Source organism: Falco punctatus (genome assembly GCF_963210335.1).
Source record: "Falco punctatus genome assembly, chromosome: 15".
Taxonomy (NCBI): domain Eukaryota; kingdom Metazoa; phylum Chordata; class Aves; order Falconiformes; family Falconidae; genus Falco; species Falco punctatus.
In genome coordinates this window covers 18,248,882-18,266,917 of record NC_137595.1, presented here as the reverse complement: position 1 = coordinate 18,266,917, position 18,036 = coordinate 18,248,882, and positions in this window count along the sequence as shown.

Sequence of the window (18,036 nt, the reverse complement as noted above, 5' to 3'; positions counted from 1 at the left end):
AATTGGAGTGCCTGTTTCTATAATTTCCTGGTTTGATTCATCACCACTATGTTAAGAGTTTTGAAAATGTCAGAGTCTTACAACTGAAAATTCTTATTATTCTTCTCACAAACCCCCTCAGTATTACGTACTCATTTTCCTCACCCTCCCCCTGATGTTATTTCTTTGCCCCTGCCCCAGTGGTGCACGGAGTGAAGAAATGATCTTCTATTCCTTCCAGTTCAGATAGTCCCTCAGGATAATGACTTTCTTCCCATATTGGTAATGCAGAGGAACAGTAACTTGTTCCTATACTTGATTTCACCTGTCTTCTGTTAGGGATTATGGTAAATACCAGTTGTCTGGGCTTGTCCATTAGTGCAGGAGATGTTTCCATGAGTAGAAAGTCTTTGCAAACTGTTGAAGAGTGATTTACAAGATGAGAAATGCATAACTATTGGCTTGGCAGAAATGCAGGCTTAAAATGTATATTGGATTAGTTTAGTGATATGCATTTTCTGTATTAGCATGAAAGATGATCCTGTGATCTATGTTTAACTCGTAAGTAATTTTATCTGTGCCTGGAAACATAAAAGGATCATATAACCTCAGTGCCAAACAACAATATATACCAAATGCAGGAGAGAAATTCTTCTCACCACCAAAACTGTAACAGATTTTCAAGGAATAACATGATCATACATATTAATGGCTTGCATGCGCAGCTAGGTGGCTGGCTGTCCTACAGTATTTGTGCATGTGAAATGTCTGATTCTAGAGGTTCATCACACCACAGAAAAAAAGTTAACAGTTAAAACTTCTGCATAAATAATGTGAAATTTTATAGAATCAATAGTTTATACCAAACAACATAATCTAAAAGTAAAAACTTTTATTTTACCTTATAGGCTGTATTTGTAAAATAAATACATAAATAGAAGTAGCCTTTTATAGTTGATGAAAAAAATTGCAAGAAAATCATACCAGATTGAAAGATGTGTTTGGCTAATTAGCAATAGTACCATATAATCTATTTCATTTCCATTAGATACTCATGTATTTGTTATATGATACTTAGGTTTCATACTACCTAACCAAACAGATGTTTCAAATACATAGAATAGTAACTCATTGTTGACCTGCATAGTGTTAAGTCTGTCTGCAAGCACTTTCTGGCCTTCGTTATTATTCATGCATGTCAGTAGTTCTGTTGTTGTTCAGTTAAACTCGGATGCAAGTAAAGCTTAAAAGCCCTCTACAAGCATCTCTTGTTTGGGAGTTTTATTCTATGTATCCTATGGTGACAGTTCTTCCAGTGTGTCAGAAGGCCTATGAAAACAAGACACGTACCATTTCAATGTAGAAGTGACACATTAAACTGTCAATTAAACCTAAACCTTTGGAAGTAAGAGGGTAACAGTGTAGGAGTGGCTGTGAAAGAAAACAGTCTCAGACAAATGGTCCCAAAAACCTGATGCTTCAAAACTATGTGCTTTTACATGGAAATTGCCTAGAAGTAGGCCTGACTGTGAAATTAACTTCCACCTCAAATTTTAAACACTGTAAGGTTAATGTGTTATTTTCCTTTTTTTTTTTTTGTAGTTGTTATTCCTTCATTGTAAAATAGTTCAAGACAAATTATAAATAGAAATTTCCATAAACTTTACTTTCTAACTAGTAAGTATGTCCTTAGCATCTTTACAATATTTTCAGCATCCAGATATTGTGAGGGGTATTTTTGAAGCTGCTTTGCCAACATACTGAGACATTGGAGGCTTGGTGGTGTTTGAAGTTCTGGCATACTCTTGGCTTTTGTCAAGTAATGTTCAGGTGTAACTGGGATGAGGGGGAGAGATAGGGACATGGGCATTCCTAGCAGCGATGAATAGGTGACGCTATGTCGCAGAGCTTCTTCCTAGCATGTCAGTTGTGCAGCAAACTGGTGTATGGTTTATTGGGGCAATATTCATGCACCTTTACAATCTGCCACTATGCTTGATTAATGTTTCTGCAGAAGCCTATTGCTAGTTTCACAATCAATGTTTTCTCCCCAAAAGCTTGCATGCCACCAAATCTGTTGCAGCAGTCCTCCATCAGTTCTCCATTCTCTCTGAGAAGCAGGGTCTCTTTCTTCCCTTTTCCTTCCATGTCATTAATTTGGTGCCTAGGAAAAGGCCAAGCTTTGATGCAGTCCTTTGTGGTCATTCAAAATGCCTCCCCCTCTCCTGCTGTGACATATTCTTTCTCTCCTGGAACTGCAATTCTGACATGCCCATACATGGAGCATGAAAGGTTTTCTATAATGCTGCCTCCTTGTGCATCAGCAAAGTGTCTGTCAGGATCTGCTCTGTAGTAATAGCAGGGGGATTCTTAAAGGTGAAAAAAGCAACCCGAGGTTTTGAAAAATGAGGGTATTTGCTTAGATGCTTGGTTCATTCTAACTCCATGGACAGTTGGACATATCAAGATTTGTCACCAGCTTCCAAAAACAAAGGTAGTGGAACTGAGTTTTGTCTGCAAAGTGGCTAGAAGATAAGCCTGATGACGCTTTTATCTTAAGTTTTTGTGTATAGGGATTTTTAGTTGGTTTGCATATTGATGAATTAATTGTTAAACTGGTAGTTCTCTCCGAAAAAAAGAAGCTAAAAATGAATCTGAAACTTTTATGCAAGCTACACTTAAGAAGTTGTTTCACAATGCCATTCTGAGTTACCACTTAGCCTGCTCAAACAGCTTGGGTTGGAAGGGTCCTGCATAAACATTTTTTTCTTTTTTTCTTTTTTTAATCCATTGAACACTGACATGCAACTAGCTGATTTGACATTTTAGGCATCTTCAAAAAGAGCTGACTTCTTAAGTAGGTCTTTTACTACTTAAAGATTCACTTTTGCTCATTTTTTGCTAAGGCAGTATGTGGCTTATGTAGTTTGCTTTATTACACCCACTCTGGCCACTGAATTTGCTTTTTGGTTTTCTTTACTGTTTATAAGCAACAATCCATAAAATATCAATAAATGAGATCCTTTGATTTACTCTACAGTGCATGATGATGGTATTATAAAATCATCTCACTTTCTTCTAGTCTGTCTCGGTGCTTTTTAGCTCATTAGTACTTTAATTCTTGCAGATGGGGTTAGTCTCCACTGGAAAACAACAATTTCTGAATCAGAAACCCCATGTTATCTTTTGATTCACCTCTCCTTGAACTACAGTAGATGCTGTGGTTTGAGAAACATGGGGTATGAATCAGTACTGTAAACTGGGAGGTGAAAAAGGATGTTTGTTTCATAGAAAAGTAAGAAATGGTTTACATCTCAAAATAATTATGAGGGCTTTTATACAGAACCCTACTAGATGTAACCCTGATGTGCTATGTGCATAGCAGAGAAACAGCATAAAATGCAGTATTTCTTTTAGCTCCAGAAAACCCTTCATTATACCTATGCCACATCAACAACAGAACATTTCCAGTGGTTTCCTTTTGTAATTGGGCTGATGTAATTTACAAGTCACACTTGTAATCTGCTGGCAGTATTGTCCAATAATCTTTTTCTCTGTCCACTCCAGCACTAAATTGTAAAACAAATCTTTCTAACAATGTTATGCTATAGGGGCACATAGATATTTCCCTTAAAGGTACTGCATCATTCATGCACCATGTATTGCCATTTCCCTCCTGCAGTTTCTCAAAAAAAATGTTTTACTCTTATAAATAAAACTGTAAAAATAGTCAGTCCCAGTGTCACTGGCATTTATCTTTTGTTGATAAGGCAGAACTGGAGGTGTAGGCTGACAACTGCAAAATTAATGCCTTTTTTTTTTTTTTTTTTTCAGTATACAATAGCCACCTAGTACATTCAGTGTGTAATGGCTAGAGGTATAACTTGTGACCAACTCTCTTGAGATAATTACTTAGGCATATATTCTCATATTTATTTTTTTCTTGATGCTAGCTTGCAAAGATTTATTGTCCGTTACCTGTAGCTCCCTATAGTCATATGAAGTTGCAGGTCTTAACCGAGTTCACTGAGGTTAGGGAGAAGGAATGCTAGTGGAAATCTGGTTTTGACATCTTTATCTTAACCGTTGGATCCCTATTTCTAATATATGTGCTTTCATTACTTGTTCTTGTGCTATAGGAATAATAATATTTGTAGAAGAAGAAAGTACTACATTTTTATATGAGAATAGGGTTGTTAATAAAGACCTGAAAATTCTCTGGCTCAAGTTAGGGCATGTTTCCCGCCCCACAACCAGAATTTGTCTCTGATGTTATTGCTAATGAAATACTACAGACAAACCAGTCCCATGGAATGGAGGTTTTGCTGCAGAAAAAAAAATGGAAACGCTATTCGGCTCATAATCCAGTTGCTGTGCCTTTTTTCATAATGAACTCTTTCTGTAAATGAATGGATGAACAAACTGGTGTTTAATGCATTCCTTTATCTGGTATGGAAGTAATTGGTTTTTGGAAATGTGGTACTTTGGGGACCTGTGCAACTTCTGTGTATGATTCATAGTGAAAGAGATAAATGCATTAAAATTTGTTGGGAAACTTTATTCATTTCTATTGAATTTTACCTATTTGCACGAGTGATTGTATGAACACTTGGTATAATGTGGGGAATAGTCTAGTGACTTCAATTAAATTATACCTCATATTTTGTTTTCTCTTTGAAACTACCTTTTATGTGCAATATAATTAATTTCTGTTTGCATTCTTTCTTTAACCCCAGTTTTACCAGTTTCAACTTTGTTACTGTAAAATTTCGATTCAGTGCTGACTTCCTGGTCAGCACTTGGACTGGACTTATTGACCAGCCTACTCCCTCCTTACTGTGAGAAGTAAATTTATTTCTGGAGTTATCAATGAGAAATTTGAAAGCTTGCTTTAGAGTTTTCAAGTCACTATTTTTAAGAAAATAAATATACTAAGAAAAAAAGAATTAGTTGAACTGCTGGGTATTTTGATATTGCGCTGTAATCATCAGGAAGGTGTCAGCCTTTTCAGATGTCTTCTGCTAAGGCCAAGACCACAGATGAGCCCACAGAATGTGGGCCACTAACCATAAAGTCCAGGATTTCTTCATCTTCTGAATAGTAGGGACACTCCAGCCTCTGTACCCAGTATCTCCTGCTCTTTCTTCTGCCTCGAAAGAGAGCTTTTAATAGTTAGGAGAATAACCACAAGACTATATCAAGTCTTCAAAAATTGTAAGATTTTCCCCTTAAAAAAAGGTGTGCCGATACATTCTAGAAAATAAAAAACTAACCACAAAAGATCTGGAGATTAAAAAATACTGTAATATTGCGATCCTCGCATTAGTGTCAGGTAAATTGTTTAAAAAAGAAAAATCTATAGAAAAGATCTTGAAGAAAAGAGACACTTCTTTTTCTCCTAATATCTTTACATTGGCAATAGGATTACACTTACAGAAGAATAAAAAGTAAGTTGTTGCAAGTGCTATCTACCATGTGGTATCCTACAGGAAAAAGAACTGGGCTAGCAACCTTCCTCAGCCTTCTGTCACTCTGTCGTCACTGAGACCAGCTTTCACTGCATGGGATTCGGGGGCTTCCCAGGGGGTCATTCCTCCACAGTGAGAAAAAAGTTTTACAACCCTGAAATTTGCATGTAAAAGATAAGATAGCCAGAGCCTACTATTATTTATTCAGACTAAGCTTTCAATCTAGCCTTATTTATTTTTGCAGTTCCCCATACACTGGAGAATAGACAGCCTTTCATCCACCTGTGACATACTATTTTCCCTAAAGATACTCCATCTGAAGCTATATCCTTTCTACTCACAAGATGAAACGGTCGTTTCAGATGGGACACTTGACATATTTTCTTTTAGTCTTAATTACCCCTTTTTTTTACATAGCAGAAAAAAAAAAAAAAAAAGGAGGTAAGAGTTCTGCACACAGAGATGTAAAGAATAAAAGCCTTGGGAAAACCATAAGGGTAGGTACTACAAATGAAGATGAGAAGAAGGATCAATGTGAGGGTTTTTTAATAGAAGTCCTGTTTTTCTGTTTCAACTCTTACTAATTCTCAGGGCGTATTTTCAGGTAATTAAACTATCAGCTGGCAGGAGTAAAGTGAGGTAAACCAAAAACTACCATAATCATATTACCGGAATTGCAAGCTGAAACTTGAGTAGAAACTCATTGACTGATTAATTCAGAAGAGGCACTCAAAGGCAGACTGTCTTCCTATGTGCATGTTGTGTTTTTACAAGACCACTGAGTATGAAAATTTTATAATGTAGCTCAGTGTAACAGAGAAGTATGATTTAAGAGAATGAAAGGGAAATAGTAGGTATAATAAGGAGAATGTTGAATTCCTTTGAAAAAAGAAAAAGCAACAAAACCAAACCCCCCAAATCCCCACCCTATTTTCTCCAATACTGAGATTTAAAACCAAACAATACTATCTGATAGTTAGGCACTGTAGTTTTTTTTCAGAATGCCTTCTTGGAATTGCCATCTGATTTACAACATTGAAAAGTTTACTGAAGGAGGATTTTGATGTCTGAAGGGGTTTTTTGCTGTTGTTGGTATCTCTTGTGAGAAATTGCTTTGCCTTTAAGTCCTTTCAAAACTTCAAAGTATGGAGTTCTCTACACAGGAAGTGACACCTAAGTGTCCCCAGGCACTTAAATTTTCCTGTAGCTTAGTATGCCCTTGATTTCTTAAAAATGAAGGATTGGGCATTGGGTTGGTCTTAATATGTGTGTCTGCAGAAATTTTTCCAATAGAGCGAGTGTTCTAGGATGATATTTTATAACACTATCCTTATTGAACATATCTTATGTATAAAGTGGTGCATTACTAATATATATTCAAATAAATATAACTGTGATTGTGACATGCCTGGGGGGTACAGAAGACGGGCCAGCAAAGTAATATAGTGACATTATCAGTATTCAGTAAAGTAAGTACATGTCTCATATCAAATATAACCCTGTGAAAGTCAGTTTACCTGTAAGCATATATTCAAGTGATTTGTGGAATTGAATGCTACTTGCAGAATACAGTAGTTTTGAAAAACAGAAAATGAAGGTGGTTTTATTTCAATAGAGAAAAAAATTGCATTAATTCTAGCAGATAGTAACCTCTATTTGCCATCTAGCTGATATGCAAAAATAATTGTCATTTACATGTCTGTTTTTCAAACTTTACGTATTCCAAAAGCATGAAAGTTAACCTTAGTACCATGTAATATTTGTGTTCTCTGTTGTCTGAAAGGAAGAAATCAAGCTGCCAAAACTTCCACTGACAAGTAGGGAGAGAGGCCTGTCTTGCCTGAGCTCAGGCAAGAGCAAGCCAAGAGGAGAATAATTCAGAATGATTGACTGGTCTAACAGAAATATTCTTAGTTTTGGTAGAAATGTTCTGTACTTTGGCACTTGTGGGCAATAGACATTTTTCTTTGGTTAGGATTATGCCCTATATTTTGATATATTTTGATAAACAGGTGGCAGTCTCCAAATTGGCACTATCTTACTGTATATTCTCAAGACTATAATGTCTTCATGGGAAAATAACAATACAGGACACATTTCTTCTTCAAGAATTTGTCTAGAGAGTTATATGTCATTTTTATTAATAAAAATAACAAAACCAATTTCTTCAGCACTTTCCATGTAAAATAGAAGATGTGGGAAAGCTTCAGGAGGTAGGTGTCGCATCATAAGTAAAGAACTTTCTCACTCCCTTATGAACTACTTTGATGCTTTTGCACTAAACTTGTCCTCTAATTCAAATACTATGAGAAATTCTGAAGTATGGGCTATTGGATATATCCCTACAGTATCTCCTTTTGGCTTCCTAACTCAGATTTGTAATGGTGAATGGCCTCAACCACAACTTGGCATTAAATGCAGTCAGTGTATGCCCAGTGTTATCAGTGCTGGCCATGATTTTTAGAAGAAAAACATAGAACAGTCTGTGATGCCAATAAGTACATTCACTACTAAGTTGAGTGTATTTATCTGTTACGCACTATCTATGCAACTATTATCTACTTCTGCCGAGTATAAAAAATGCAGACAATGATCTTCTGATAGTTTCGCATTATGTTTGCTTATTGTGAATATACATTTGGAGGCATCCAACCTAATTAACGTCCTATTCCCCTCAGATGTGGTAGCTACAGTTCAGAAATGAAAATATTCCTATATGCTGCCCTGTCACCTTAAGCTGTATTACCAAAGCAGTGTTTATAACCTTAAAACTTCATAGATCTGACATCCATTCTGAGTTTAAATTTCATTTTCTATTTTATTTTGCCCATGCAGCGGGTTTCATTTTGTTTGTTTGTCATTTCAAATATAGGAAAACAGATGTGTGGTTTTCTAGGGAAATCAGTAATTGATTTAATCTGATGGCACTGCAGAGAGGTCTGTCTACCAATGCTTCTGTAGCAGAGTCAGTGTCTCATAGAGGCTATGTAAAAGGGGGTTAATAAAGGGAGCAGTAGAGCTCAGAGGAATGTACCCACGTTCCAAACTTCCGCTTGTGTCCATTTATTTTTTTTTTTTAGAGTTCTATTTATCCTGACATGTTTTACCAACCCTTTTTTTTGTTACAATGCTCCAGAACGCTGCACTCAGCAGTTCAGCTTTTTTCTCTCTTAACCACATCCTTGTTTATCAGACAAGTATCACTTGAAGAAACGGGGGGCGGGAAGGATGCTAGTGTATTTCATAGTTGGTTTCTTAGTGGATTAAAGAATAAGTAAATACATATGTTGAGTTTGAGAAGCGAGGAACCATGCACGTTTTCTCAGTCACTGGTTTTCCTTATTCTGTATGGACACTTCAGAAAAGATGATGTTACTCAAATAGGAAAAAAATTCAGAATTTTCAGCGTTGCTATTGCCTGGTTAAGGTGACTTGCCATGAAATGTTAATGAAAGTAGATAAACACAGACAGCATTGTGAAGCTGGGGTTTACCTTGCTGTTTTGTTTCTTCGTAAAAGCTCACGGTTTGGTTTTTCTCTTTTTTTTACCTGTTTAATACATAGCTATTCATTTGGCTGTTCTTTTTATTTTTTGAAATGTCATTAGTAATTAATAACTGACAAGACTCTTTTAAAATAATTTTAGTCTTGTTAATGTTGTAAAAGCACCATGGGCCAAGCTCAATGGGTATGCAGAACCCCCACACACAGGCAGAAACCAACCCCAGTCTCTCAAGACCAGTGAGGATTTTTTCTACACAAGACTTTTACTGCTTCCACCAGTATAAAATAGAATATAATTTCAAGGAATTTTGCATGATCATGAGTTGTTGGTCTTAACTGAAACTAGCTTTATCCACATTCTTCCTCTCTATTCTACTATCACTTATAGAAGCTTTACTGTTTTACATTTGCTTCCTTCTCTTTCCACTCAATAACTATGTGGGCTTATTAAAAGATTTTAATGCTAAATAGCCCTATAATGGTCATTTTGTCTGTTCTGATGTGCAACACAAACCTAGAAATTCCTTGCATTAGGTATAATGTGGTCCCTGGTTGAATTTTAAACTTACCTTTTTATGAGATATTGAATGCTGATGTGGAGACTAGGTGATGGACAATTCTGCACACCTGTAGGTAAACTGTTCTAAGGTTTGATGGTCCATGTGGTAAAATTTTGTGCTTTGTTTGTAATCTAAACCATCTTCAGCTTCCACCTACTGGTGGAATCAGATGTTGGAAATTCAGCAGTGATTTTAAAAAGCTATTCAGGAAAAAATATCCTAGATTTATACAGAGTAAGGAGAAAGATCTCTGTGAGAAAAGATACACTTTTTGGAGGGAGGAACTTTGAAAGACTGAAAAGACTCTTTGGAGACCAATTATAAATGTGAAATGCATTGCAGCTGCCTGAAAATAAATAGTGGGGAAATAGAGAGGCAAAATCACCTTTCCCCTCTACCTGCTAGTCTAAGCCTATGACTTCAGGTGAAAATGTAATTTGCTAATGATACTGAATAACGGGAAGGCAGAATTTTCCCTAGTAAAAAATGCATAACTTCCCAACGCCATCACTGAAAGGGGTAGTCTTAGCATGTCAGTGAGAAGCTGTTTCCTGAACAGAGAGTGAATGCAGATGCTGTGTGTCCAGGTTTTATGTCCCCAATAGATTTGTTAGGCTTCACAGCTGAACTAAATCTAACCCTTGGTGAATTGCTCTCTGTTGTGTAGCCTACAGTCAGAAATGTATTTCAAATGTCCCCAAGATTTCACTGTAGGAAAAAGAAACCTTATTGAGTATAAAAAGGCTTGAACAACTCTCATTTTAAAGATTAATGTAAGTGAGATTGATTTATCAGCAAAATGGTCTTCACATCAGCTGATGAACCAATGGACAAATCTATTGTGCAAGGGAAAGAATGAATGCCATGAAATATTTTTTTTTTTATCCCTTTTAACTGTCAGTTTATCCTTTTCCTACCATGTGAATATTGTTGTGACAATATCGGGTTCATTCAGTCATTCACTGACTGTTGCGTATTGCATTTGTTCTGGAAACTGCTGCTGCTGGGGAAGGAAGCAAAGCAAAACAAAACTGTTGCCACAGGTCAAACTTTGAGGAATCCAATTTTATCAACAGAAGTCTGGAATTCACAAGCTCTAATCTGATGTTTTAAAATCCCTAAGGTTAACAGTGAAACAATCCAATAAAAGGGGCTTAAAAATGTAGATCTTTATAGAATTTGCCTCTAGAACTGCTTTAAAACTACAATATACCACTGGCCTAACCTATTAAAAATTGAACAACTTAATTGATTTGGTGAGTAGGGATTTGTGCGGTTTTATTGTAGAAGATGTAAATTTATTTGGACTAATAAATAGTAACAATAAAAACTAATAGCAGAGGACACCAGGCTGGGGCAGTGCTGCCCTGCTGGGGGGCAGGAGGCCCTGCAGGGGGTCTGGGCAGGCCGGGCGAGGGGCCCAGGCCGGTTGTGTGAGGTTCAACCCGGCTCCGTGCCGGGCCCTGCCCGTGGGGCACAACAGCCCCAGGCAGCGCTGCAGGCTGGGGCAGGGGGCTGGGAAGGTGCCCGGCGGGAAAGGGGCTGGGGGGGCTGGCTGGGCCGGCTGGGCAGGAGCCAGCCCTGTGCCCGGGTGGCCACGGGGGCCAGCAGCAGCCTGGCTGGTGTCAGGAACAGTGTGGCCAGCAGGGCCAGGGCAGTGCCCGTCCCCCTGTGCTGGGCCCTGCTGCGGCCGCCCCTCGAGCCCTGGGGGCAGGTTTGGGCCCCTCAGCCCCAGGCAGACCCTGAGGGGCTGGAGCGTGTCCAGAGCCGGGCAGGGGCTGGGGCAGGGGCAGGGGCACAAGGCTCACGGGGGGGAGGTGGGGGCTCAGCCTGGAGAAAAGGAGGCTCGGGGGGCACCTGATGGCTCCCCACAGCTCCCTGACAGGCGGGTGTAGGCAGGGGGGGTCGGTCCCTTCTCCCAGGTAACAAGTGACAGGACAAGAGGAAACGGCCTCAAGTGGCACCAGGGGAGGTTTAGATTGGATATTAGGAAAAAGGTCTTCACCAAAAGGGTGGTGGAAGCCCTGGGACAGGCTTCCCAGGGAGGTGGTGGAGTCACCATCCCTAGACATGCTCAACAGACCCCTAGATGTGGTGCTTAGGGACATGGGCTTAGTGGTGGCCTTGGCAGTGTTGGGTTAACGGTTGGACATGATGATCTCAAAGGTCTTTTCCAACCTAAAGGATTCTATGATTCTGTGACAAGCATGCCAGGTTTTGTTTGAAGTTACTCTGCTGTCTCTTTCTTGATGAGATGAAATATGCTTTGGGTTTGGGTTTTATTTTCTCTTTTCCTTAAAATCCTTCTCACTGCAGCGAGGGAAGCACCTTGAAGCACTAATGCTGGAGTTCTTTGTCAGGAAATGAGAGGTGAGGAGTTGTGAAATCCTCAGATTTAGGTAATATTCAAATACAAATATTTAAATAATCTTTCACTGTGGGGTTCTAACACACTGACTTTTACACAGCTTAAAAGTTCAATGACCTGATAAAAAGTCTTCGGTAAATTACACTGCTCAGTTAACCTACGCCAAGATGTTTGAGCTCTAAAAGAATACTTCAGCTAATTGAGAGATATCCTTAAACTCTGGGAGAGGAGCTGTGGAAAAATACATTTACTTGGCGGTGTTATTCCACACTGAGACCAATAAGATGGTGAGCAAAACCATGCTGTGATCCCCTTTAAAACTCTAAGGTCAACACATTCATTTCTCAGTTCGTTAAGCCATGATCTCAGTGGCATTTTTTAAAAGCTATGTTGATGAGCTAAGGCTAATTCAAATGACAATGGGAGAAGAGCCAAAGAAAAGTTTGAAACCAAGGAACTGCCTGACCTTGAAGAACTGCTTGGCTCTGTCAGTTGTGGACTCAACTGGCAAAGAAGCAAAAACTAAAGAAAATACATCATGTCCCCATATATATGCAAGATGAACAATACAAAAACAAAGCTTACTGATTTCCTTACTACTTCAGTGCTTGTCCTCCTCATACAGCAAAAAGAAAGTTTACACCTGGGACAGCACAGTCTTTCATGGAAGGGAAATCAAATAGGATTTACTATTTCTTTAATGTAAGACTATTTGTCTAATGAGGAGGAGGGGACTGTGATCCTGGGAAAGTTTTTCTCATTAAACTGTCAATTCTGTGTTTCTAAAAAATTGATTAAGTGAGGTACATGTTGATGATCCTGTGAATTTTAACAACTTTAAGTCAATTACACCAGCAACCAAGCACAGAGTTTCAATATTGATGCTGGAATGTTATCTTTTACATCTGAATGAAATAAAGTCTTGAAGCCAAAGCCAGGAGGGATAGCTTAAAATGGGAAAAAGCAAAGGGCAGCTCTCTCCGTGTAGCTGTCATAAACCACACCATTGTTTAGATAATTTTGTGATAAAATATAACAAATTCACTTAGAAATCCTGACAAAGCATCACTTTTCAAAGCCTAAAATTATTGTGGTGGAGACAGCATTTCTTCTTGCTTTACCTGTGAATCAGGTTACATAACAGGAAGATAAAATAGAAGTCAGTAGCAAAGAAACTCTAGAGCTATTTTTATCTTTTTAAGCAGGAAATGACACAGACTGCTACCAGGCTAAGACAACACACATGTCCCCTTAAACCCCTGCTTGGGGAGGAGTACAGTATCTATATGCCTTAGCAAAACCTAATTGTGGGAAATGAGGAAACCAACCTAAAAAATAAAAATAAAAAATCCCATCCAAAACCAATTTAAAATGTCAGAAATAGTTCATGAAGTTAAAATGAAATGTTTTATCAGAGAGTCCTTGACTTGTGGTTGGGCATTGTCAAATTTTGTGGAAAAACAAATTTATTTTTCCCTCTGCTTGCAGCTTCTAGCCTTTGAATTTGGAAAGCTGCAGTAACTAAAAGCCAGTGTTCTGTTTATGTGTTTGATGTTTCCAGGACTGTATGTAGGGTGAGAACTATTTCATCATTAACATCTTCATTAGTTTAGGAACCATGTTGCAGTTACAATGACTGAGAGAGAGATTTATTTTAATGGAGCATAACCTTTTATGGAACAATTTTATCAAATCATGTCAGAAAAGTTTTTGTTGGTTGGGTTCAGTCATTTCTGGACAGGTTAATGCTTAGGAAACTATTCTTAGAGATTGAGCATATACATTTCTATCTCATTTCAATACCTTACATAAACATAACAGATTAATGCTGTGCCTATATTTTAGGGGAGAAGAGCAATATGCTGGATAACGTAATAGATTTTTTTAAAAAGAGACTGATTATTTTCTGCATTAATTTACTAAGTTTTAGAGAATGTTACCCATAAAAGCATATTTTCTAAACCCGATAAGGGCAGAGTGCACTGTTTTCCATTCTAGACTGGCTGCTGCCCCAATATTTTTTTTTCTTATGATAGGCATCTATACAATTGATATTTTGCAGAGAGGAATATACTTTATGTCAGAGACAAGCCAAGATTTTAATGATATCTATGATTTTGCTACATGCATTTCTTGAATAATGGCTATATCATACTAAAAGTACAAAAAAAAGTAAAAAAAAAAAAAAGGGGGGGGGGGGATGGGGGCAAAGGCAGCCAATACATTCTACCTGTAATTAATAGGACATAACAAAAGGGGACCAATGCTTAACACTATATTACTTACAGAAGTATTAATCCTGCATTAGAATTTAGTGAGGACTGAAAAAATGCCATTCTCTGAGCATGACATGAATGAAATTACTGTATCATCTTCAGATTTAAATTACAAACCCCAGTTTTGGAGAGAAACAAGAGATACATTTTTTTCCTTAGGATTAAATAATATGATACAAACTACAGAGTTGCTTTCCATTTCATGTATACTTAAGATACATTTCAATATTAATCTGGTTCAATAGCAACTATTAGTCCAGGACACTGTTTCCATCCATATATTAATCCCTATGTCCATTCCAAGAGCAACCTCACCAGGACAAAAGAGACAGTAATAACAACAAAAATAATACAGAGTACTCTTCACTAGTTTTGTGCAGGCTCTGCCTCCCTCCTATAACTGAGGCCAGAAAGCACTGGCATTTTTTTGATGAGTTTTCTTAAGCATGTGTTTGCTTAAGCATGTGTTTAATTTTAAGCAACACATGTCTGTGTAGTCACTGTTCATGAATTGACATCGCACCAGTTTTCAAGTGCTTACTAAATAAAGACCCAAGTATTTTTATTTTTTTATCTATTCTCAGAATTGTGCAGGGTTTCTACATTATTAATAGTATTTGTTAAACAACCAGCTCTTCCTAGTGATACTGCAAGAGAAGGAAAAAATATTATTTTTAGTATTAATTGCATTCCACTCTCCATATATATAATTATTATTTTTAAACCCAAGCTTTTTATTACCCTTCAATTAAAAGACCAATAAATGATCTATCACATGAGCAGATATCAATTTAAACAGCATCCGCCTTGAAAGTACTGTTAGAGTATTTAAAAGTTGTTTATGGACTTAGAACTGTGTGTCCTTAAGCTATTTCTGGTGGAATAGTTTACTGCCTCAAGTTAGTAGCACATAGACATAAGCTGAATGAGTCAAATTATAAGCACACAAAGAATATAGATAAATACTTACTTTAAAATTAAAAAGTTTTTTTATGCATGTCAGAACTCTAGACATTTTCATGGATGTACGACATTTTATTAAAACAATGTTAAGCATTTAACGTGACAGCTTTTTTTGTAAGGTTAGTGTGCTGTTTCATTATCAACAACCTCCCATGTCTCAGTGGCAGGAATATTTTTTTTAATTTAACATAACACAAAAGAAACTAACAAATACTATATATTAATCATGGCTAACCCCAAGTCAAACTTATGGCAGGTAAATTGATGTCCTGAAATTATTTATTATGCTCACATTTCTTCCTTTTCCCTAGTGAAGTACTAGATTAATACTAAGTTATTTCAGATTTACAACCATACAGTCATAGAATCCTTTAGGTTGGAAAAGACCTTTGAGATCATCATGTCCAACCGTTAACCCAACACTGCCAAGGCCACCACTAAGCCCATGTCCCTAAGCACCACATCTAGGGGTCTGTTGAGCATGTCTAGGGATGGTGACTCCACCACCTCCCTGGGAAGCCTGTCCCAGGGCTTCCACCACCCTTTTGGTGAAGACCTTTTTCCTAATATCCAATCTAAACCTCCCCTGGTGCCACTTGAGGCCGTTTCCTCTTGTCCTGTCACTTGTTACCTGGGAGAAGGGACCGACCCCCCCTGCCTACACCCGCCTGTCAGGGAGCTGTGGGGAGCCATCAGGTGCCCCCCGAGCCTCCTTTTCTCCAGGCTGAGCCCCCACCTCCCCCCCGTGAGCCTTGTGCCCCTGCCCCTGCCCCAGCCCCTGCCCGGCTCTGGACACGCTCCAGCCCCTCAGGGTCTGCCTGGGGCTGAGGGGCCCAAACCTGCCCCCAGGGCTCGAGGGGCGGCCGCAGCAGGGCCCAGCACAGGGGGACGGGCACTGCCCTGGCCCTGCTGGCCACACTGTTCCTGACACCAGCCAGGCTGCTGCTGGCCCCCGTGGCCACCCGGGCACAGGGCTGGCTCCTGCCCAGCCGGCCCAGCCAGCCCCCCCAGCCCCTTTCCCGCCGGGCACCTTCCCAGCCCCCTGCCCCAGCCTGCAGCGCTGCCTGGGGCTGTTGTGCCCCACGGGCAGGGCCCGGCACGGAGCCGGGTTGAACCTCACACAACCGGCCTGGGCCCCTCGCCCGGCCTGCCCAGACCCCCTGCAGGGCCTCCTGCCCCCCAGCAGGCAGACCGGCTGGGGGTGCGCTCAGTGCCCTCATCCAGGTCATCGATAAAGACATTAAACAGGTCTGGCCCTGATACCAAGCCTGGGGAACAAGGCTTGTGACTGGCTGTGAGCTAAAGCTGGTCTTTCACGCCTGGGCTCAGCTGCTGGAGTCCGTTCTTCTTTCTTGGTTCCTACTGAAAAGGAAAGAGAAGTAAGAGGAATGTGAAGGAACCCCCTATTACAACGTTATTTGGACATATGTGCCCCTACTCTTGTCTCTGACCTTTTATTAATTAGACATTGCTGTTCATGTTCATTTCTCAGGAGTGTTTTTACTTCATTCTGATTTGCAGAATCTGGTGGCAGGGAATATTCTGGTACCAGAAGGAGGCACTTGATAAAGTATTGACACTGTTGTATAAATTTTAAGTGACGAAAATAAAGAGTATAGGTAGATTTTACATGAACCAATGTAGCTTAACCATTCCAGTCATTTAAAAAAAAACAACCTTGAAATTAATTTTAGTGTGTTCTGCATATTGTCTGTGCATGCAGGCTTACATGGTGACTTACCCATACTGGGAGGAATCGAGCATGCTGTATTTCATGTTTAGAAAAGTATGAAAATACATGATTTAATTCCATTCATTCAAATTAAAGCTCAGTAGGGTGTGTGCATTCTGGCATAATTGTTTGACTGTGGTGTGCAAACCTTTCTTTTTCTTCCTTTCCCTATTCATGATGTGATTTGCATAATAATTCTTTAAATTCTGAGCTGTGAATATTATCTCATTAACATAATTACCTTATTTCTTGTTTTGTGAATTATAATAGATAAGTAATAATAGTCTCGGCTTATTATCACATTTTTTCTGAGCTTTTTGATCACAGTAAACAGATTAGAAATGTGATTTATTTGGTTTTTTTTAAAGGGGGGATTATTAAAATAGCAAAATAATTATGCGACCTACGTATGCACATGCAAAACACCCAGGAGATTCCAGCTACGGACTGCAGCATCCTTTCAGGCACTTACCTGCAGTCTTGGCCTTCATTAAGGGTTCCTCTTCATCAGGAACTAGTTTTACTGTATTTGGACACAAGAAGTGCATTAAACACCAATTTTGTCCTTTAATTTCAGGAAATTAAGATCAGATTATTAAAGGATTTTAGTCCCTGGAAAGTCAAGTCTCGGGTACCTATGCTGACATGTTGAGGAAGTGTGCTTATGTTAAAAAAAAATAAAAAATCTGTTTAATTGCATTTACATGCTCATTTCCTGTAAATATTTAATGTCTAAGTTATTTACATTGGCACAGATAATCTCCTAGAATCCAGTAAATCCAGTTTTGCATACAGCATCTTTTGTGTATTTGCAGGATTCTCCTTTTCAGACAGATCTTTAGACCTGATTTGCTATTTTGGACATATTAACATTTGCCATAAAAATATCAATGCTGGAATATACAATAATATTTAACTGGGGAACCAAATAAGGCAATTATAGTTTTCAATTATATCTGAATATAGTTTGTCTTAATAAAATTTTACTTCAAAGTGCTTTAGAGATTTTTATATTAAAGCTGCTATTATTCAAGTCTATGCAAGGAGCTCCTAAGGTGTTTTTGAGAGATCTAAAACATTACCTTTTCCCAGAAAGTATTGGCTCTAATTAGCCACATTCCCTGGAACCTAAGTGTGGTTTAAAACAGGGAAGGGTATTTTTAAGAACAGTGAGAAGCCATATAAT